We start from the raw sequence: 8,048 nt of genomic DNA on the forward strand, positions 1-8,048 counted from the left end.
TCTCCACAAACACAAAACGCGTATTGATTATTTGGGTAATTTTAATTTAAGAGACTTTAGACCAACCTCATTTCATGATATATATTTATATTTTAAATTTAATTGAAAAAAGCATTTATTTTTTGAGAAAAGTAAAAGAGCTTAGGGTTAAGGGGATATAAACTACATAATAAAATAAAATAATTTAAGATTTAAATGTATTTTATAAATGAAACTTAAAAGAATTTTTTTTTTGTGAGATTTGATGGAAAGATGATTAATTTGTATTTGTATTTTATGCATTAAACTAGGGGTATTTTAGAAAATAAAACTCAAAAAGGATGTTATAAGGATTTGGAGGGTCTTAAAAGTCCACCTCTTTATGAGTAACTACTTAAGGGTACTTTCATTAAACAAAACGCTCATTAATTAAAGAACAATGCTATTTAAAAGAAAAAATTAAATAGAAAGAAGATGAATTAAATACCACTGATGAGAAATTTGTTTTAATCCAAATATAGATTTCTTAACCTTACAAACAAAGTGATTATTTTTAGTTGAGATGAACCTTCCAGTTGTTTCATGTAAACCTCTTCTTTTAGATCTCCATTTTCACATCTATTTGATGTAATTTCATATGAAAATGGGTCACCGATGCCATGATTACCCGAAAAGAATCTTTCTTAGAGACTACAGCGAAAGTTTCATGATAATCAATTCCCTATTGCTAAATGAATCCCTTGACTGTAAGTTTAGCTTTGCATCTTTCAATATTGCCTGATGAATTTCGTTTTGTTTAAAAATATCACTTATAGCCAATGGCTTTTGTTCCTTCAACCAACTCTGAGAGATCCCAAACTTAGTTGGTAACCTTTGAATCTCATCCTTCATGGCACTATGCCACAACATGGATTTACTACAGCTCACAGGCTGTAAAATGTGGTATGGTCATCATCAGCACTCTTGTAGGTGTACAATATAATCATAACTAATTGCAAGTTTTCTCATAGTTGTAGATCTACTTAATGTTACATCAGTATCCTCTTGAGGATAATCTTGAATAACTGGATCTCCAAAATTGTTTTTCTACATTATGCGGCTCTTCAAGAATTGGTTATTAATAATCTTGTAAATCTTCATAATTATCTTGAATATGCAACTAATTTTTTGAAAATTTCAGAGTAGGTTTTAAAATTAGATTTTACTCAAAAACTAAGTTTCGCGGTTGACTACTTTTATTGTTTGTACCATTCCTTAGAAAACATGCATTTTTTTTTTATAATTTTAGAATTATGGGATGGACAATAAACTCTATATCCCTTATACCTTTCTACATAGCCAGTGAAAAAACCACTAACTGTCCTTGAAATTAACTTTTTCTCTTGTGGATTGTTATGAATGGCAAAAAACCCGACCTGAGTTTTTGCTCAATTAACTGAGCCCAAAATTTTGAGAAGGTTCAAGGGTCAGATTAGGGCTTAAGATTAAATTTAGGTCAGGGTTCGGGCCCTTCCTAGCCTGACTTGACTTGACTCTAACTAAAAAAAAAAAAGAGGTATGTAAATAGAAGTTAATCATATAAAAACAGAGAAAAATGTTTTAAAAGTCTGTGCAAAACTTTACTATACATATTTAGTTTAAAATCAATTGGGAACGGAGTAACTTAGAGCAAGAGGATGATGAAATTGTGCATGCACAAGCATTGCCTGAGGAATCATCAAGGGTTGCAAATATTGTAACATCATAATCTTTGCAGGCTTTCTCTCAATTCTCGAATCCATTCCATGCAAGTACCCATCAAACTCATTTTCATTGTGATGTGAGCAAGCTGTTAGACCTGGCATGGTGAGCACCTCCGTGTCTCTTAACATTCAAAATCCTAGCAAGCTTTGATACCCCAACTTCAGGCCCCATAAAACTTAACGGTATCTAGGGACAACTTTAATATCAAAAACACATTAGAAAAACATTGCAGCAACCCTAGAAAAGGCTTCGGCTGTTGGTGGCAATGCATTGTTTGTTTTTGACATGGTTTTTATTTATGTTTATTTATATAATTATATAGTTGAGACGCTGAGTATAATATTTTTTATTGTTTTATATTTATGTTGCTTTAAACAAACTTTTAAATTATAATATATTAGGGGAGTTATGTCATTTTTCTTTTAAATTTAAATTATTTAAATATCAAAAGAAAAAAATCTTTAAAAAATTACAATTGGATTCAGGTGATTCGGGTTGGGTCACTTCAAAGGGCTAGACTTCTTTTAGGGCTCAGGCCCTTTATTTCAATTGCCTCCCGAGCCCAACCAAGCCCATTGCCATCCTTATAGGTTGCATATTCTAACCTTAGTTAGACAACCCCATTCATGCACATATCTTAACCTAGGTTTCCAACATTTCCATAATTCAAAAGGTGTTTTAGGAATAGCCTTATGGAACCATATTTAACACATTTACAGTAGTTTTTATAGCTTTGCTCCACAAGGATAATGGGAGGCTAGAGTTGTTTATCATATTCTGAACATGTCCATTAATATTTGGTTTCATCTTTCTACTACACCATTTTAATATGGCGAGCTTCATATTGTGTACTGAAAACAATGCCTTCTTCCTTTAGAGACCTAGTAGATGGAACTAGTCTTGTCCTGATCCTGTGTATCGACGATAATATTCTCCACCTCTATCCGATCTAACAATTTAATTTTCTTTTTAATTGTTTCTCTTCTTCTACTTTATATACTTCAAAAGAATCTAGTGCTTCACCTTTATCATAAAGAAAGTAGAGATGTGTATATCATGAATAATCGTCAATGGAAGAGATGAAGTTTTTCTAATCATTTAAGCATACTTCTGGAAATGGGCCACAAATGTCAGTGAGTACAATTTCTAATATGTTAGAACTCCTCCTAGCACCTTTCTTTGTTTTATTGTTATGATTTCCTTTAATTCCACACAAATACCAAACTTAGTAAAGTCAAGAGTCTCAATGACGTCATCCTTTTCTAATCTTTTTTATTTGTTCAATGGAGATGTGATTTAATATCCTGTGCCATAAAGTATAAACAAACCATCATCTAAAATTTCACTACCAGCAATAATGAAGTTTTTAAACAAATGAAAAATGTCCCAATGAAATTAAAACTAAAACCAAGAGGTAAAATCAAGGTTTAAGACAAAGCCAGAATTAAGGACATGTCTATAGGTCCCACAACTTCCTTATGTGAAGGCTCTTTATTCCGTGAATAGATTGCATGTTTGTAGTTCATCGGTTTGCTTTGGTTTAAGAAGCCCTGGATGGTATTGGCAACATGGATTGTAGAACTCGAGTCAATTCGCCAAGTGTTTTGAGAAACTTGAACCATACTAGATTCGTAACACACTAGAGATATAGGATTACCTTTTTTCTTTTCAAGCCAAGTCCTGTAATTGGGGCAAGCCTTCTTCATGTGTCCTTTCTTCCTGCAGAAAAAGCACTTGACACCATCCTTATTGACTTGATTAAGAGATGCCTTTCCTTTTCCTTTCCCTTTCTTGTCGTTTTTCTTTCCATAAGTCATGGGGACCAGATCAGAGTTGCAAGAGAATACAGAACCTGGTACTAGAGTGAACTGGACTGGACTTTCTTTGTAGTAAAATAAATCTTTCAGGGCTTTCGGAATATGGGCCCTGGTTGGAAGTTCCAAACATATGGCAGAAGATTTTCCAACGCTTGATGATGGAGTAAAATCAACTTCGCGAACCCAGTGGATATCATTCTTATAAATCATTGGAGGACCATGTAACTGGCAACAGAAAATAAAGAAAACAAGTTTTTAGCTTAAAAATTTTGAAAGAAGTAAACTGATCAATCATACATCATGGTAATGAAGTCATATCTTTATTGCAAGTGATCAATTTACAAAAGGCAACATTTCTTGATACATGACATGAAGTTCATTAATTGCATAGGGTGATTCTTAAAGAAGATTTCGTATTAATTAGTTGTAATGCAAATACAAACCTGAATGACAAGATACTTCACAGAGTGACCACTGGGGATGTGTAGCTCAATCTGCGAAATGCTTTCATCGGAGAGCTCAAACCTGGAATCCACAGATTCATATGACAGAAAGAACTCAAATTTTCTGAGGTCCGAACACAGTTTCACAGAAACATTTTCCTGTGACCAAAACACAGAAAACTTGTCCTTGGAAATTTGGCATCCAAAATTCAACTTCAGATCATCACCCAACTTGTAGTGCGGGGTCCTTCTCTTTACATAGGAAGCTTTCAGATAAGAATTCCCAGCCAAGGACATATGAGGTCTGCTGCTTCCACAGTTGTGAACTCAACTACAGCATGTGCTTTTAAACCCTTATTTTGTCCAACTTCTACATCGGAAACAGTTCCTTCACCGGTATGTTCCTCCAGAAAATCCTTCAAAGCTTTGGGAGACACAGGTGAAGCAAATCCAGACAACGTGATCATCTTAGCCATTTCGTCTAAACAATTTCAACTGCAGTTTCAATTGACCATTATTAAAGTTAGCAACTCATACAACGACAAATTACGAAATCAATTTCAATAAAATTAACACATGCTCATACACAAATAAATAATTAGGACAGGAAGCAAATTGAAACAAACGGTGATCAAGGAAGGTATATATAGAGAGAAGAGCTCATTAGTGCCCTGTTCTTGGTCTTTAGTTTTCAACACTAGGAAACTTGTCGTATAAGCTGACTTGGCTGTGACCTTTGGGCCCCATTCATAGTGTAGCTCCCTAAGTTAGCGCCCAAACTCCCATGTGACTGACACGTTTCGACATCTCATTGGCTGACATGAGTTTTGTCCCGTGAAATAGTTTTAGTTCAGCACATTGGGTCACACCGAGTTAGAAAGTGTCAAGATACTTTCTGTTGGGTGGTGGCACAAGATTATTGATCAGCTAGCTAAGTTCTCGAGTATTCCCGCCCTATTTTAATGATTCGAAAAGAGAAGAAGTGTGCATGCAATTGATTTTCGTACAAGAAACATATATTTTAATGCTAGCAAAAAGGAAAAAAGTGAGAATGAAAATATATGCCCCCAGTGGCGCGATGAGGAAGGAGAGTGGGACCTTAGCTGCCTGAAGAAGGGTGAATGAAAAGAGATAGAGATAGATACCATTGAAAGTTGTTGAAAGTGGAAAGAATAACAAAACTTGCATGCCAAGTAGAAGTAGACAATGCTACTGTGTGATCAGTCAGGTTCACAGACACTAAAGCTACATCCAATAGGAGTAAAGTCGTCATTATTCCATACACTTTTTGACATTTGCATTTCGTAATTCATATGTAAATTATATTCACACTGAGATATAATATAGCGGTTAATTAAGAAATTGAAGAAGCTAACCAACCTATCCAATAAGATTTATGACAAAATTTTTATATTTTTAAATTATTGTTATTGTTTTCATTTTTTCAATTTTTTTTTTACAAAAGTATTTCTACAACATGATTCAAATTAAATATATGCATATTTTTAATAAGAAATCGGATCTGAAGCCCTCTTTTCTTTTTTTTTAACACAATAATCTACACAAAATTTAGTTTTTCAACACCAACCAAATCAATGAATCAAATTAAATGTTGACTTTTATTTTGTTAATACCAAAATTAAAAAATTAATGGGTCCCACAGTATATTATTAATTTTTTCCTTCTTTTTCCTCTTAATTTCTCTCCATAATTAAAATTATTTTGATTCTCTATCTTTCACTTGTGTTTAAAAAGTCTTTGGTTAAAAGAAGATAATTGATTACATATGTTCACTTCAACTTTCAATATCAAAGCAATGTGTATAATAAACACTAAATATACTCTTAATTTCTAATTAAACTTTTATTGACAAATAAATTCTTTTATGATGTTTATGATCAGTTGAATTATGATTTCTTGATATTTGACCATAATCTAAAATATGAGATTTTGTCTAGGTGGTTGAAACAATTTAAGAGATGAATGATGAAACAAATTGTTCGAAAAATCATGTTGGTAATTTTAAAACACCATTCGTGGGAATGACTTTTGAAACAGTAGAAGAAGCTCGAAGTTATGGTCGACAGAATGATTTTAGATTCGAACTTGAACTTCATCTAAGACTAAATGGGTTTTGAATTAAGCATCTAGTAGGCTATTTGTGTGCCCATCAAGGAAAGCATTTCCAAAGGGGGGGAAAAACACATATGCTGCAGAAGAAAATGAATGAATAGATGTGCCAAATGAAGAGAATATGAATAAAGGAGGTAGCGTCAAGCGGGAGTGAAAAATAGAGAGAATCAAAACTATATTAATTGTGGAGACAAATAAGAGGAAAGAAAAGAAAAAATATTTAATAATATGCTGCGAGATTGTTATTAATAAAAAAATAAGAGACAATATTTAATTTGATTCATTGATTTGATTGTGTTGAAAGACTAAGATTTTATATATATTACTGTGTCAAAAATAGAGGGCTCCCGATCCTATCACTTCCCCTAATTTTTTTCATTAATCTCTTAGAAATCAACAATTAATCATCAATCCAAAAAAAAAGTGGCTTAATGAACATAGGAAATCTAATTCACATCTCAACTTTTATCAATTAAATCGAATCACAATTTTAGAATCATTCTCGTAAATTTGAAAAAAAAATGAGTACTTGAGCAATTAAATAATCAACTTTTATTTTTTATTTTACCCTGAAAAATCACAAAAATTAAAATAATTATGCTTTGATAGGTAAAGGATGGTTTATTAGGAGCAATTTTGTATGGTGGCTTTTGTTTTGGGCTTTGTTGCTTTGTGAGTGGCGACAATTCCGGAGGATAAACCTATCATTCGAAACTCTATCTGAATCTCATTGAAACGGCACCACTTTACCAATGAGTAGAACTTTTGAACCCTCAAAATTTTTCATAAAACTCCTTTTGACTACGTAGGTAATTTCAATTTAAGAGGGGTTTATTTAGACCAACCTCATTTCATGATTAAGATTTATAATTTAAATTTAATTGAAAAATCATTTATTTTTTGAGAAAAATAAAAGAGTTTAGAGTATGGGGATATAAACTATATAATGGGATAAAATAATTTTTATATATTTTATAAATGAAACCTAAAAGGAATTTTTGTTGGGTAAAATTTGATGGTAGATGATTAATTTTAATTTGTATTTATATATTACTCAAGGGGTATTTTAAGAAATAAAACTCAAAAGGGAGGTTTTAAGCACTTGGAATATATATATATATATATTTTTGGGTACAAAAGGAGCCTAGATTGCGCCTAGGCTAAACGAGGACTTGGAAGAATTTTACGAATAACTGTTTAAGGGTACTTTCATTAAACAAAACACACATTAATTTCGGAGCAACGCTATTTAAACGGAAAAATTTTAATACAAGGAAGATAAATTAATTATTACACCATGCCTGTAAAAGGAAAGAGATAAAATAATTAATTAACAGTTAAACATCATATTCATTTTATCTTCTTTTGATCTTTCTCCTGTATCTTTAGCATTTATTTTTCTTAATCTAAATGTAGCGCATACGAGTGTTAATTTGCAGAAGCAGTAACCTGGATGGCAAGTAACATAGACTTATAGGGAAAAAGTAGAATGCTTCTTAATCTCATTTCTTAACAAAAAATAATTTTATCATTTTCATGATAATGCTAACAGGCATCAAATTCAAAATATATTGATCCCATAACAAATCCATCACGCTCTGTAATATGCTAATGCTATCATGCATCAAATCTAAAACATATTATATCCTAAAGCTAATTATTTCGCATCTAATCGGATGTCCAAATCTGAAAACGACACTATATTTTTAATCTCTTTTCAGTAAATATTTTTTGACAAACAAATTTAATCCTCAAAATTAGCTTATATTTGAAGTTATTAACAATATTGTGGTTGGCCAATTGTAATAAAATATTTTATCAACATTTACTGCTTTAATTTGGAGTCTAATTGATTTTATCTCACATTTATACGATGAGAAAGATGAATTAACTTTACTATTTTTATCAAAATTTTAATTTAAAAGTTATATTT

Source organism: Citrus clementina, unplaced genomic scaffold, assembly GCF_000493195.1.
Source record: "Citrus clementina cultivar Clemenules unplaced genomic scaffold, Citrus_clementina_v1.0 scaffold_3, whole genome shotgun sequence".
Lineage (NCBI taxonomy): Eukaryota > Viridiplantae > Streptophyta > Magnoliopsida > Sapindales > Rutaceae > Citrus > Citrus x clementina.